This window comes from Leptopilina boulardi, unplaced genomic scaffold (assembly GCF_019393585.1).
Source record: "Leptopilina boulardi isolate dan_hultmark-lab unplaced genomic scaffold, ZJU_Lbou_2.1 LbouV2_332, whole genome shotgun sequence".
Taxonomy (NCBI): Eukaryota; Metazoa; Arthropoda; class Insecta; order Hymenoptera; family Figitidae; genus Leptopilina; species Leptopilina boulardi.
Window position 1 is genome coordinate 1,146,335 of NW_026137899.1, and position 17,147 is coordinate 1,163,481.

Consider the following 17,147-nt stretch of genomic DNA (forward strand, 5'->3'; position numbering starts at 1 on the left):
CGTGTGGTGTTTGGGTTTTAAATCCGCACTCAAAAAGGGCCGAGTGCCACGATGGCTATAAGGGCAAAGAAGCTTTTTGTGAGAGAGGGGTGGGAGGGGGTTGAGAATAGCACGAGGGTTCGAGCTGTGAAGGGTCGGAGCGCAGTTCTGCGAGTGGGAGAGAGAGTCGATGTAGAAGGGGAATCCCACAGAAACCAGTCGTATCCCGGCCTCAGGTCGCATTGCCTGCGCGTTGGGTGTTTAGTCTTTAGGCGAAAGTCGTAACGTACGGTTTAGCCTGTCTGTCACGGTTTTTCTAACCATTTAATCGGAGTAGAATTTAATGTTCCGAAAAAACGATAACCTTTTGTCAATCGCGAAATTCAATCAATTTCACTTTTTCTTCAAATCTCCTGAGGAACCATTTGGACACTATTTTTGCCGAAACATTTGTTGAGAACAAGAAATCGTTTGTCATCTCTTGTTTGTTAGTGGATTATTTGGATTGCATTTGTGGATTTGCATTATTTGGAATATATATATAGTGATTTTGGATTATTACAAGTGTTAAAAAGTGGAAATTAAGTGAAAACTTGAGAGAGGAGTTTACTAATTCGTGAGGACACACGTAGAATGCAAAGTGGAATTTAAATTGGACGCTTGTCCAACACGAGGGACAAGTGCATAGTGAAGTGAGTGACAGAGTGAGTGCTTGTCAGTACTGTGTGTTTGGAGGTTCATTTCTTAAGGAACATCAGTGCTCTGTTGGAGACGTTAACCCTGGAAAAAAAAGTACCGATAAACCAGAAAGCGTCGCGTCGCGAGTGGTAAGTTTCTTGTGATTTTCTTCTTTGAAAGATGTGACCGAGAGGAGATAAGCCTCTTTTTTACCAGAGAATTTCCCTAATTTTAATTTTAGAAGTCATTCCACTTTAAATATAGCATTTTTTGAAAATGCTTATATTTCTCTAATCGTAAAAATCTCGTTTCAGTATTGTTTGTGTCGTGTTTCGATATTGCTCGCTTGTTTCAATGTTCTTTGGGTGTTGTTACTGATTGTCATCAATGGAACAGAATCACGCAAATTCTGATCCTTTTTTCCATGTTTAGCTGTTATATTAAAATGGAGTTAAAAAGATCGTATAATCTATTTTGACGTCACTTTGTTTCGTACTAAATCCGAATGGTTTATCATTTCCCACTCGAGAGGGAATACATTATACCGTGAACATGTGTAGATGTTGAACAGTCATGTCATATGTTTTTTGGAGGTAGAGAAAAGATCCTAAAACTTCGAAACCAACCCGCTGGGAATATTGACAGGTTTTTGGACTTTCAGAAAGAATGCGACAGATGATAAAAATTGAAATTTCAGAAGATGTATCGGTTGCAGATAAAATATTTCTTCTTCGTAGCTGTAGTGCATTAGACTTTTGTAATCTTTTACCTATTTGCTTCTTCCGAACTCTTAATTTTAAATATCTAAAAGTTTTAACCATTAATATCGGTTCTACCAATAAATAGTTCATCCAGTGTTTTGTTCCTTGAATTACAAATTCCAGATACATATAACTCAGTGATGAGAATTTAGTATCTGATCATATACTTTCCATCATTTATTGCAAATTCTTTGGAAAAAATATAGCGTGTCAGTTAATCTATAAAGAAGATAATACAACAATAGCAAAGCAATCAAATTGCCATTTGCACGCACAATTTAGTAAATGATTAATGTACTTTTCTCTTTCAGATGCTCGACATCAAATAGAAAATTTCCCTGAAAAAAGTTTTATAATGTAAACATTATTTTATTGGTAACTGTTTGCATATATATTTTATGGATCTTTTGTAAATAGCTGTATACATACAGAATGTGTTTCTTTTTTAAAAGTCAGATTCATTGGATTCACTACAATTCTGAAATGCACCAGGCGTTTCGGAAACGTTCATAAAACATCTCTCGAGGTCACTGAATGTCCCTCTTGCTAAGTTTTCCCTGCCTCCGACCACAGTGTTTGAAAGTCGGTGGTTGAGACTTTGACAACACACGGCCGGCCTTTTCTTTGCCTTGAGCTCCCACTCTTGAATTGGTGAAAAGGTATTGAGACTTCCAAGCATCTTTTCAAAAACCTTCAACTCATGGAGATCGTAAACAATGTGAAATTGCATAGCCGACAGCAAATCTATTATCCGAATAATGGGGGATGTGCACGTTCAGACGTTACTCGCATGACGGAAAGGTATCGGACGATTATATGTATATGTGTTTCTGAGTGTGTTCGTTGACTCGCAGCAATTTTAAAGGCCTTCAAAAGAAAATAAAAAAAAATTCTTTCGTTATATATGAAAGAATTATTCCGCTATATATTGCCAGCCTGTCATATTCAGTTATTCGTCAATAGTTTTTCCTCATGTAAAATATAATTATGGCAAACAAATTGACAGTTCAAAGCGAATAACTTCCGGCATATGTCAATTTTCCAAATTTTCAAATTATATTGCAATTCACGTTGACTGACAACAAAAACGGAAATTTTGAAACCAAATTCAAAATATGTCACGTGGATTAAATGTTTATTTCTGATGACAGTTTTTAAAATTGATTTTCATGAAAAGTTTTTAATAAGAAGTTAAAAGCTTCTTTTTTGTTTCTTTAGCTTTTAAAAATGATCGATGCCTTATTTTTCGCAACAGGTAGACATTTCTCGTTCCTAGTTGTAGTCATGTTTGTGCCTCACTATATATAAGAAATAGAATGTAACAAATGACTACACGACCATTAGCTAACGTTACATTTATCGATTTGATTAGTTGCCCGTCGAAGAAATTCCTTGTTCTACAAATATTTAGTCATTAGATACGACACACCGTATTTCTTCTAAAAAGATGTAAATAAATCGTTTTCAATCGTGTTAAAATTATAATACATTAATTACAAACGAGAAGAAAAAAGATATCTTCATAAATTAATTAAGTATTAGAATCATAATATTTTATACTTAATTATAGGATTAAAATAAATTGCTCTTACAAAATCGTTTCATCATCCTATAAAATTTATTTTCATAAATGCGTCACTTATAAAAATTATTAACTGAAGATTTAGTTTTGCTTAGAGAATAAATTTTTAATAGAAATAATTGAATTAGTAAAAGTTAAGGAAAATAAAATAAAGAATAATTGAAATAAATTTTTTGATCATGTAAAATCAGTTTTGCTCTGATAATTCGATAATGTTTTTAATCTCTTTTTAATTTATTAGGGAATTAATATTTGATCGATAAGACGTCGAACGAAACAGCGTTAATTCCTTATAGCGAAGACTCTCATGTCATCGACATGAAAGCATATTTATATATTCTGAAGAGCGCGCAAAAATAAAAGTAGAAAAAAAATTGAAAAACGTGGGTTGATGTGAGCTTTATAGCTCAGTGATTCGATCGAAATCTTGCTCGCGAGACGAATAACGATGAATAATAATTGTCTGGTATTATCGTAATATGTGCGTGCAATCAAAACGGTCGCGAAGTCATTCCCGGATGAAAACCGGTAAATCAGGTTGCTTCTGATATCGTTGGAATCGATTAGAAGGTTCACGAGTGCGTTTGTAAATACTTCTCAGGACTATAGACCTGGAAAAGTATCGAGACGACGACGACGACGACGATCCTTCTCTTGAACATCGTCACGTCCATTTCCTTTTTTTTCATCTTCCTTTTATGTGTGTGTGTGTGTGTGTGTGTATGCCACTCCCGGGTGATTTCATTTAATGATTTCGAAGTAAAACGCACGCACTAAGACTCTACAGGCGCACCTAAGACACTTTTAGAACGTATCGATTTATGAGCTCGACTATTTATTCACTTGCTCAACAAGAAAATTTAGAAAACTTCTTTACTGACCTTCATTATGGGAAATATAGAATTAACGCTGATAGTTAATTATTTCTTCTCTTTAAAAGACATTTTATCAGCTTTTATTGTCCGACAAAACATGCTTTTATTCTTCTCAAAATTGTTTAGTTTATTATAAAACAAATAATATACATATTATTTCTGTATTTCAAATAAATTTATTTGATAAGTCAAGTAAACGATTATTTGAATCAAATAAATTTTCTTTTTAGTTTGCCTTTTGTGATAACTTTAAGCGATGCCAATAAATGGAAATTGATAAAAGAAATCGAATTTCCCATTACTTTTTAGAAGATCATTTTTGGAGAATCACAAATATAGAAATGTCTTAAGACATTGAGAAACTTACTTTTTTCAATTATTGTCTTTGTATATAGGTGTTTTGAAAGCAAAACGTAAAATTTGACGATGAAAAGAGACAAAGAAAACCGACAAAAAAGCAGGGGTCATGTTTGTTGCGCGTATCAAATTGAACCATTCTTTGGGATTTATTGGCAATTAATAAGCGTTCAGCGTCGATTGATCAATAAATGTGACATATATATGTTAACACACAGTATGTGTTTATTGATACCAGACAACAAAAGTAAGACGATGATTTAGAATTAATTCTGTAATAGTTGATCATCTTTTATGTAACTGAATTCAGTAAAAATCCTTTCTTACGAGACTCTATTTATATAACCACACTATAAAGAATGTCAATCATTCCATCAACTTTTATCTTCTTCTCTAGTCGTTTTGAAATAAAAATGATTTCTAAATGCTTGAAGGCAGATAAAAGTTACAGAACACTTATTTTATTGGCCTTAAGTAATAATAGAATCAATAATAATTATCACTTAATAAACTAATGTCTTTTATTTTAGTCGTTCACTTTTAATTTATTAATGCATGGAACTATTTTGAAATTCGTAAACAATTTTAGTATTTTTAAATTATAAATTCAAAGTAAGGAATTACTTTTTTATTTTAAATTCGAAATTGATTGTCGGGTAAATATTTGTCATTCCACTAATAAAAGTTTTACTTTTGTCACGATGGTAAAATTTAAAAGAGTTTCTTCTTCTGGAAAATTGTCTCAAAAATAAATATAAATCAAGGAAGGAAAAAGTCAAATTGAAATTGGATTTGTGTTATACGTTAAATATTTGTTCAGAGGGACATTGTTGGGCATATTATTTGGGTGTTTAAAACGTCTCCATGGTTGAGCTCGTGGGTGGAATTTGAAAGCATTCAGGTGTCTACCTAATCCAATAGTATATATATATATATATAACAAACGGTCCCAAGGGTCGGTGGACCGAGAGAGATTCTGGTATATTTATGGATCGGATTCATAGCACAATATACGAATGGTATTCTAGGTAATATTGACGCCTGGTCGAGCGGATGATTCTTATAAAGTGCTATAAACACAATAACGTTTCTCGCGACGACATCGCGGCGAGACAAAATTAAGAGCATTGTCATGTCGTAAAGCGGAAATAAGAAAAGTTGAGATAAAACTCAACGGCGAGTTGCTTCTTTCCTAAGGCAAACTTTAGTCTCGGTTTTAGATATAAAAACAGCAAGTTGTGATTTGTAAATCTTTGAGATGCGGCCACAGCTTCGAAACTTGAAGGGATAAAAAAAAGTCCTTGAAATATAATGTAAAAATAACACCCTTACAAAATCCGATTCAGTGGCACTTTCAAGAGAAAGTCCTTCGTCCAACACACTGGTGGGTTTAAAGTTGGACGCAATTTCCATAAGTTAAAATATGGCTTCTTCACAAAGTGAGAAAAGATCGTTTTGGTATAGGGAAAGGAAGTCGGTAGCACAAAACGAGATGCTGTCTATGGACCATTGCTCTCGGGTCCGGGAATCTTAACCGCATATCTGCTTTAAGTTTCGGAGGTATTCGTTTCTTTAGGTTACTCGGTCGTTTCTTTTCTTTTTCCCTTCCCTTCCCACCTCTTTCTTTCATTCCAGTTTTCTTTTTCCAGAAAACGCAAAGCATGAAAAATCAAAAACGTAAATAACGAAAATAACCCTTTTCTCTAAGCACAAGTTTAACAGTTGGAATTAAATTTTTTCGCATCTACCTAATGTAGAATTTAAATTAACGAAAAATTAACAAAAAGCTAAAGGATTTTAAAATTGTAAATGTAAGTTTTGTTCTAAATTATTTTTGGCCTCTAAAATCGTATCCTCGCTTCCCCTGTTATTATTTCATTTTGTTTATAAGTTATTTCAAATTCGTGATTTATACTATTCGAAGCGAGGTTTTCGTTTTATAAAGTGCTGGACGGTAGTTGAGGACAAGTGATGGGTATATTATAACTTACTACCGAGGACTTAATTTCTGAACTCCTGTGGAGTGTTTCTTCAGCCGCCTCTTTAGTGGCGTAATAGCCGTAAAAAGTGTGCACAAGTGGAAGCCTCTCTTTTGCACTCATTTCCTCTCTCGCTGCAAAAGTTAAATGCACTTTACAAGAAACGATCAGGAATGCAAGAATCCTGAAAAACGAGTTTTCGTAACGTTCCGATCTTTTTGTTGTCGGATATATACTTATCCGAGAATCGTCGATATGTAATATTTATATGTCATGGAGCGTCATTAATAAAATACGAAACAATTGGCTAAATGTACATTTTAATTAATAGAAAATGTGCAATTAAAATGTTTTGAAATTTTTACAATTTTCAAGTTTAAATACACGTGTGGAATCATGTCAATGGTTCCTAAATCAATATTACACTTCTCTTCGAGTGCTGTTGGGCAGCTCCAATTACCGAAATCCGAATCTCGCGTAATCCTTTAATTTGCCAATAACCGTATAATTTCAAATTTTGATCATTTTTTGCTTCTATAATTCTTAGGAAAGACGTCACAATTTAACGAGAATAATCAACAATGCGGGAATTAGAGCAGCATCATTATGATTAACGGGTCGATGTAATTTGTCTCGATTGTGAATTTTCGTGTTACTTTTCCCACGACACTCTCGTACCAGACAATTCCCATATATGTAACTTTTAAAATAAAATAAAAGAAGAGAGTTGGCAGAATCTAGGCCAACAGTTACTGCTGCAATTTCTATATGCAAAAATCTTGTCAATTTTCTGGAATAAAATGTAATTAAGATTATCTGGCGGTAGAATTTTTTGAAATAATCTTCTAACAGGCAAAGCTAATATCTTTAAATAGATTAAAGTCCTCTTTAGTTTATATATGAGAGTTTCGTCTCGCTGATGTTAATTCAGTTAATTGGCAAGCAGGAACTTGAGAAGTGAAAAAAGGAATACCAACAAGAGGAAAATTTATTCTTGAAGGCGTCGTCGCATCGTCTCATCCATATGATCTATAATTTAGTCCGAGGTACTTACAAATTACAACGAATAGAATTCAACCGATGGCCACCTAGCAATTTGAGAGAAAGAGAGAGTTAGGAGCGGGATTATTTTGCGTCAAACACTGTCATTTTCTCCAGAATTAAGTTGAAATTAACATAAAATGAGAAGGAAGGAGAATAGACTTGAAAAATGTCTCCGTCTTCTTTTATATTATAAATCATGAGAACAGACGGATAATTAACCTCTAATTTTATCTAAATATTGACGCATATGGAAATCATTTGTCAAATAACTATTTGACTCTTCAATTATTATGTCTTGAATTTCATTTAACATGTCCAAAGCGTTCATCTATAAAGAACACGATTATTTGGCTATTGATTTTTGTTAAGTACCGTTTCATCTCAATATATATATATATATATATACTCGTTACCGAATGTTTAAGTGACCGAATAAAATGTTTGAGCACGAATTTTAGAGAGCTTTGCCGTTAGATTATATTTAAAATTTAAATCCCGAAACATCGACCTTGTTTCAAAACTTGTATACATATTTGCTCATCAGGAAATTTCATTTAACTTATTCTCTATAGAATTTTTAAAATTATAAATTGTCCGCTTTCACTAATTATTTCATTTAAAGTTTTTCAAATCAGTCTTTTATTCCGTTTTGTTTCCTCAATTTGAATAATTCGATTAAGCCATACACACATTTTCTCAATTACTGAGTAATTGACGGTCCTCGACTTTATTATTATTTTTTTATCAGATATCAGCATTGGGTTTCAGGAAATACTTGAATTTTTATTATGACACTCGGGAGAGGGTTGGAACTGATATTTATCAGGAGAAACACAATCGTGTTGCCCTTTTTTTTTATTTGCCCTTCGAAAGAGGCTTTAATACACTGAAAGCGGATTTAAGGATTGATTATTCACAAATTACAGTAGAGGAACATTTTTGAAAAAAATTTAGGATGAAACTCGCGCGCGAAGAGGAGATTAATTGAGGAGGGTGAAAATAACTAGAGAAATTCAATTGAGGTCAGCAACGCCGTTTCTAGCGGAAAATACATTTCGCTTTACTGTATCATGCCGCAAAATCTGAACCTGGAGCGTGTTTTTAATGCCCAGTCGTTATCTTTTATCTTAATTAAACAATTCGATTCTCGAAAAAATTTCTCATTTTATATTTATACCAAAAAATTAATTCTCAATATTCGTATACATCTTGGAATATATTATTGAATCGAATATTAAATATAATATAAACCAGATTCATATTTATTAAAGTAAAAAATTATTTCTAGGAAGAAAATCCGATTATTAATTAAAGGATTTTAATATCGTTGCAAAATATCTAAAGACAATGTGTATGTATATAGGAAACGTTGAGGACATGTTAACAAGAATTGTATTTTATTTTATATAAGAGAAACTGCAGGTTAGGAATTTCTATCTTGTTGGTTGAATGTTCACCTTCGTTACATTGGATCTTGTGTAGCCAGAAACGTTTTGCTCGTGTCGCTGATTCTAGCGGGTTAACGGTTCCGCTATATGTCCCTGGAAAATAAATGTCGCTCTTGCATATATATATATGGGCGCGACATATTCAGAACAAACAGTCATGGAGGGAAGTCTTGCCATCATCTGAATTTCATGATAAATGTCACTAGAAGAAAATGGCCAAGTGAAGTCATACATCATGCAGATAATTACATTATTTAACTTGTAGCGAATGAGTAATATATAAATGCCACACTCACTTATGTTGCACATGACTCCCAAACGTCACATTCCATGGACCATGTCAAATGTCCCACCCACGCTTTTCCACTTTTGGGATTGTCATTTATAACAGATGGATTTTTATTTTCATTTTGTAATTATAGTAACTGGCAAGGTATGTGCGAGAAGAGTTAGAGTGAAAATATCTTTGGAAAAAGCGCCGCCTTTTGAGAATCTTAAGAAGCATGCAATGCATTGAATTACCGATAATAAGGAGAGAACAATTTACGCGAACCATTGTGTTCCGACGAGAAACCACTACACACAGAGGCTTCTTAAGAGCTTTCGCCAAGGGTGCATTGACGTCGTTCCTGAGCGCATTCTTGAGAGTGCACGTTAATTCTCAGATTGTCGTAGACACGAGAGAACTACCTCTTTGAAACGTCAAGAACACGTCCTGCACCACTGACTCATAACGAGACTAAAAGTAAGCTCTCATTTTCAAAATCAACCCACCCCATTTCTTTTGTTATCCATAAAGAAACTCCTGACATTCGATGTTTCTCCCCTTCAGTCGTAATTTCATTTCATTTGCGCGCTCACTTTATCCGCAATTACTTTCCCTTTCTTTCTATATTACCCATCAACGTGCCACTTTTCTCTTTCAATTGGGACAAATTTGTTACGAATTGAACCACGAGAAACTATCTTTAACTGTCAGTAGTTAATTGAAACAACTAAAAGTTGGATATACCACAAACTCAGTTAATTTACGCCTAATCCAATATTTAGTACCACTTTCTTGCCTCTGAAGTTAACAAATGTTCTCTTGAATTCTGTTAGACTTTATTGAATTTCGACAAGAATTTTTTATACTGTTAACAATATTAGTAATTTGCGAGGTCAGAATGGAATGTGATTAATGGAAGAAGACTTCCATTAATTAATTACATTTCTTCTAGGAAAAAAGAAATACAATCAAAAGAGTTAAAATTAATTCTATACATCATTTTATTTTTCTGTCAAAAGTAATTAAGTATACTGTATAAGTATACTGAATATTACTTTATGAAAGATGTAAATAGTTTTGAATACAAATTTGCAAAAATTTAATTTTATAATCTTCAAAAATTCAATTATTTCTTGTCTAGGATGGATGGAGGGAAAGAGGAGAAGTGTATTAGAGCACAAGAGGAATTTTAAGACGCTGGAAAAAATAGAATTTTCTTAACTGAATTTTAGTGTAAATCCAAAATTAAATTAGTATTGTGATTGGTTAAATATAGAGAAGTAATGGCTACGATTCAAAAGAAATGACTAAAAACTTTGTGTTTTTATGAGTACCTGAGAGGTACTCGTATCTTTTTAAGCATCTCCTCATATCAGAAATGAAGTCACAGAGAGAAAAAAGCTTTCTAGATGAAATGGATGTTTGAAGTAAATGTAGTTTAAAAACGTTTATAGTTGATGGAAAGGATTGACGTTGAAATGTCTCACAGTTACAGAGAGAGAGGGGGCGTGTTGACGTGTGTAGCTATATTGTTCGTGTTTCGTTGACAAGTCACACATAGTTCGCTGCCTTGCAGTTTTAGAGATGAATATTACTGCCGGAAAGGAAACTCTAATGAATATAAGGGCGAACATGTGCAACTAACTACTCTCAAGTGATGCGACTCCGTATTATCATGTCCCAGATGTTAGCTTTTCTCATTCTCTTTCACCACTTTCTTCTTTTTAACACTCTTTCTATCTCTTTCTTTCACTCTTTTTCTTTCTCTCTCTTTCTATATATTTCTCTCATCTTTTTTCTATAACTATTTTTCTCTCTTTTTTGTCTTCAATTCTCTTTTTTAAAAACTTTTATTCTTTCCCCTTTCAAAAGTTCTTTTCACTGATCCGCCATCTCCATTTTTGTCTTCGTGGTTCTTCTTTCTTCACCTTTTAGATACACGGCTTGTCTCACTGTGCGTTTACCGTGTTAATGCGAATTTACCGGATTGGAAGGCAACCGGAAACTCAGTAAGAGACCCACTGCTCGACTTGCCCGAAGGACTTACATACCTAGTAAAACTTATCGTTTGCTAGACACTTTGACATTTTGCCCGAAGCGTATACTTGACGACGACGAATGTTCCTATTTACGACAGTGTTCCTGTGGAAATAATTAATTAGTCAAGCAAAACAAAACTTGCCTACTGAAATATTTTATTTTTAACTAAAATCTGTGGTATGAAAACAAAAATAATAAACTACTAGAAATATTTAAAAAAGTTGTATTATGGAAAATAATGGATTTATTCTATTTTAAATAGAGAACTAAAATTGAAAGTTCTTTAATTAATGTGCATGAATACTTTTTAGAGAGAAATCTGTAATAAAACAGAAATGACCTAAATACATTCATCATTGATAAGAAATGTGCTTTTGATGGATTTTCATTTATTTGTCCTTTCATATTCGAATTGTTTATCAGTGAGAGTAGTCTGCTGGCGTATTTGTTCTACAGAAACGGGGATTTTCTCGTTTCATGAGCATTCCATCGAAATGGTAGTTGTGAACGATCGGAAGTCGATCCTCATCATAAATATGCGGACGTGGTCAATGGACGAGATTCTCTGCTGTTTCGTGTGGGCGAAGGTATAACCCCCGCCTCTTGTAGGACAAATATAGGAGAGTCGATGGATACTGAACGCCATTTTTAATGCATTATCTACTTACTTCTCCCATATACCAAATGTTTGTGTCCGATACAACGATGTTCAATTTCAAAAGGATTCAAGAGATTGTGTTTGTTGGTTCGATTAAAATCCTAGTCACACTGACTAGTTTTAAATCTCACACGCCTTTGACACCTACGCTTTAAAGCAATTGATCGTTCTATTGTAGCTTAAGGTCTATGCATTTTATTCAACAAAAGATAAATTACCGAAATCAATTTAAACTTTCACTTTTCCTTTTTTATGCTTCTTCTATATGTTAATCATTTATGTTAATCGTTTCGTGTTCTTTTATATGCGATTCTTTAACGAACTGATCATTTTCGAGGGAGAACACTTTTTTACAAAGTAACTTTGATTTCTTTTATCAATTTTTATTTATTGCTCACAACTTAATGTAATGAATTCTTATAAATAATTTTAAACCAATGTAATTTCCAGTTTGAAAAAATTTTGCTGAGAAAAGACTTAATTGAAATTTGTTGTAATACTCCAATAATGTTTATTGGAGAGAAGCAATTTGGGAGATGTGGTTTTTTTTGTGTGTTACTTTATTTTTTGGCGGTCCATCTTTCAGAGGGATATCCAATGCGGAGTGAAAATGTAAAATTATCGCGTGACATAAATCTCGGGCAAGTCGCGCTGAGGATGCGCATCCCGGACTCTTAATTACGTTTTTTCGTCGCAACGCCCATTACGCTTGGCCATTAAGTCCGTCGAGTTAAGTAGCGACGTGATACCCTACGACCCTTAGGTACATACCCCGTTTACGTATATATGTATATATAGTTAGGAAGTACATAACGCGTACATGGCCGGTAGCTCTTTTCCTCTCTTCATCCCTCGATTCACCTCGTTTCCCTTTTTCTCGGCTTTTCCTCTCTCCGGGATAAAACTTAATTGTGTACTTTATCACGATTTCCTTGCGCGCGTTATTTAAAACACCTACTCTTCTTTTTTTTCATGAAGAATTGTTCTCTTTCAAAATTCATTTTTTTAAAAGATGTATGAAATACATTCCCTGATGAATTGTACATCATGTAACTTATTTATATTCATAATGACTTTTCATGTAAATAAATACACTTCATATTTACAAATCTAATTATATTTTGCCGGGAATCATAAATAAAATTTTCAAAAGCTGTGCTCTTGATAAACTGGTATCGTTTCATTAGGGCGCCTGAAAAATCATTCGGGGGGCTTAAGAATGGCAAAAGTGTCAAATTTCACAGGGATTTGAAACTCACGCGAGAGGTAATCGGTTGCCTGGGGCGCAAATTAACCCTAGCCAACCCTGACTTACATTTAATAATCTCTCATTGTCAGACAAAGTAATCTCTCGGTGAGATTTATCTCCGTCTCTTGATTTGAGAGCAGAAAACGAAGGAGGAGGTAGGCACCACTGGTACGCGAAAGAGGCGGAAAGAGATGAAGAAAAACGAAGACTACAAATATATACTCTCCTCTCACTGCGCCTACGCACGCAGTTTCATTATATATATATATATATATATACAAGCCGCCAAAGTTGACGTTTGTCCTCTCGTTGGACACGAGCAAAATATTAAGCTCAAAATTAGAATCTGTTCCATACATATACATTCTGTTCCATGAATATAAAATATGCAAGCAATTTTCCCCTCTCCTTTAAATTGCAATGCATTTATAATTATGTATTCGTCATGGACGCGGTCGTTAATTTTCTCTTCATTAAAAAAAATGTCGAGCTAAATATACCGAAAAAATAAATTAAAAGTTATGAACTTTTTGTAAATAATTCTATTGATTTTACAATGATTAAATATAAAAATAGTTTCTCTTCATCTTTTGGGAGGTATATAATATAACTGATTTTCATATTTGCAATTTAAAAAACTGAAGAAATAAGCGTCCATTTCGTAAATTATAACAATTACCCTTTTGCTTTTTACTGCTTTAAAAAATAAAACACCTTTCTAAGAATAGACTTTATGGAGATTAGCCGAAAATACTAAACGCCTTCTTCGATATACCTGAGGGACATTATTTCAGGGAACTTAATCTCCAATCAATGTGTGTATAAAATGAGTCTGAGAATCAAACTAAGAACATTCCGATCAGATTGCCGCACTTCGCTATCGTTTATACCACTTTCTCTCGATTCTAGCTACTTGCTGGTCACGTGACTAGACTATAATCAGTGGGTGGTTTGGAGTTAAGATTAAAGAGCATTGATTACCCATTTCAAATGGGTTTCTTCCGTTTTTAGTTAAACTTGAGTGAAAATTGTTGCTTTATTTTTAGTATGGCAATTTGCTTAAGAATACGTGTGGAACTTATTACTTTAACTTTAACATAAATAAGGAAATAATTTTACATTAATAAAGTAAAAATTTACATAAATTTATCAAACATGATTATTAGGCGAGCAAAATTAAATTAGTGTTTAAATAACATTTCTTCTTAATAATTCTTTCTTTTCAGAATAGATTTTTCTCGTTTGAAATAATTTGAAAAGACTAATTTCCATAATATGAAAAAATACACTTTTTCAGCTTCCTCTCTTGGGTGACTTTCATATGGGTATTGTATAACATAACGACAGAGAAGTATTGGTGCTGATCGATTTCGATTAGATTCGCGTTCTTTTTTCTCATTGGCATTGATTTAAATGGCTGTCGATTCAGCACCTGAAGGTGCAAAACAGGTGTAAATATATGTCAGCTTTTTTAATACCTTGCTTCAAACAGATGTAAAATACAGATGGTGGGTTGGTTTTCTTTGCCCTTGGGTGACTTGACTCAATTCAAAATAAAATACATATAGTAGAAATTAGCCTCAGGCTAGAAAGGGCTCTCTCGACGAGGGATCTCTGGACAACACCCCTTTTTGGGGAAATAGTAGAAAAATCTATATTCTCATCCTTAAGGATACTAGTAGTATTTATAGGCTACTATTTTTAGTACTATTTAGACTATTATTTCTATTATAATTTCTGCTATTTAAGTACTATTTTCCGAATTTCTTTAACCTCGATTATATTTTCTGTTTATTTTTCGTGTCGCTTGCAGAGTTGTCTCGTTCCTGAAAATTCATGCATTATACGGTTTTCCACACTTGAGAACACCTCCTCCAAATGCATAATGGAATTACTTTTTTTGTGAATTTATATGACTGGAGCTTCTCTTGGTTTCTATAGTTATCATATATTCTTAATATTAAACGAAATCGAAGATGAAATTGTAACACCTATCAGAACATTAATTAATTAATTCCGGGTAAAATATTAAACAATCAGATATCCCGAATAAAATATTCACCAATCACTTTCGATGGTCTAGAAATGAATTATAAAAATTAAATTATTATTTCTAATATTGAGACATTTAGCGATATTAATGTCAGTATTTTTTTGTTTCAGGTAAGCCATATTTGACCTAATTTTCAACTAGACCAATAATGTAAGTTTTTAAAATTCATTTATTGAAGAAACACAATTGCTACCCCAGCGGAATATTTCTTTAAGGGAATATTATTTCTTTAAATTAAATATGTCAGTTCCTTTGTGCTGAGCATTGACCATAGATTTATGAACATATGTTATTTCACGTTTTGATGAGCACCTTATTGTCTCGACGTCCGGTGTATTTGGTAAACGTCGCGCAAACCTTAATACGAACAACACATGCCAGAAATGAGTATGTCCATAGTTTTCGTTTGTTAAAGGGAGCAAGGATGGCAAAGAGTACATTTCTCATCGTAATGTGATTTATAGGTCATTTTTAACCCCTCGGGTAATGGTGGATCCTGCAAACTGCAACGGCTGACCTGTACTCTGACATCCGACCACCCGACCATTCGCATCGGCGCGTAAATGGGTATTGGGTATATTTCACACACACACACATTTACGAACACGTTTTAATATCCTCGTGCTTATTGTTCCTGTCGGTGTATCTTTCCAACACCTCACACACTACCACGAAACTAATTACCGTTGCGAAAAAATTTGCCGCTATTTATTACCGTCGGACCTTCGTGTGTGTGCTGTGTGAGGAATCGCGCTTTCTCTATATATAATTCATATGTAAGAAAAAAAAAGAAGCATTATTATATTTGCAATTCTTTTAATTGCCCACAATGAAAATATATTTAATTATCATTATACAGGACAGAAGAATAAATTAAATGTAATGTGAACTCAGCACTACTAGGGAGAGGCGATACAAAAACTCGGCTTTTTCAAGTTGCTGTTAGTTTCCAGATAAACCTTATGCTGATGATGCATAGAATTTTCTGAAAATGTAAGAATACAATATTCCTCTTGAAATTGCACAGTATGCAACTGTAAACGTGTAATTTACATGAACAAAAAAATCTCCATTTTCTCGCCTCAGTAACCATTTTAGTGTTTCCCGCTACTTGGTTTTCTTCTTACAGGAATTAATCTTTTTGAACATATATACATAATTTGCAGTTCTATATATGCGCCGGCAGTTTTTCCTTTTTTTATTACATTTTAAGGTATGTGTGATGTTTGCGTCTATCTGCTTCTTTGAACTGAATATTTACAAAAAAAAATAATTTCTCCAGAAAACATACCGGATATACAACAAATAATACATAAGGGAGGGAAGTTTTTACTGTATATCAAAGTTGACCCCGCCTTTTCATAAGATACATTAGAATCCAATAGGAATTCAATTTTTTCTCTTTCCTACATTCGAAAAACAATATTAGCGAAAAAACAATTTGTTCAGAACGAAAAGACAATTTCAGAATTAAAGTTAAATAAATGCGTAATCAGCAACAATCCAAAATCGAACTGATTTCAGATTAGATCTGATTAATTCCGGATTCACAAACACAATTCGAATAAATTTCGGACAGTTTCGGACTTTTCATCAGGGAAGGCATCATAAGGAGAAGTTAGTTAGCTCTCATGAATACCTGCTAATTAACTGTCAAAAATATAAGATTGATTAATCGTCAAATCATTGACGTAGTTCCTGGTTAAGGTAAGCGCAATATGATGAGGTTTTTTTTCGTTCAGAGTCGTGACATTGCGTTGAGCACTTATTAGTATCCAACATTCTATATAGATATATTGCTACCCGCATCATAAATAACATTTTGCGTTTATCGTTTGAACACTATGGATTATGTTTTATACTTATACACCACTGAAATTGTAACAAACTTAATAATCCATATGTGACGTTGGCGAAATCGAAATTTCTACGGTCGATCAAACAAAATCATCAAAAAATCATTATTTTTCCATTTTCTTATGTTTTTGACAATTGCCTAAATCGAAATTAAATCCGCAAATTAATTATAACGAACAATTTTCTAAACCTTCATTTAATCTATACTCTTAACAATGTATCTACTTTGACCAACATCGAACTTATATTTGACCTGCATTGAACTTACTTTGACCTAGAAACGGCGTAAGACGGGCGGATGGACTCATATCTTCTTATA

The 17,147-nt window shown here is 33.4% G+C and overlaps 1 protein-coding gene across 1 annotated transcript in view; it reads left to right on the forward strand.

Moving 5' to 3' along the window:
• The first annotated feature begins 210 nt into the window (after positions 1-210).
• Positions 211-17,147, forward strand: part of LOC127285424 (MOXD1 homolog 2) — a 99,178-nt gene continuing 82,241 nt past the window's right edge. Inside the window, exon 1 of the mRNA XM_051311426.1 lies at positions 211-806. The gene's annotated coding sequence lies outside the window, so the exon portion shown is untranslated. The remainder of the gene's footprint in view (positions 807-17,147) is intronic.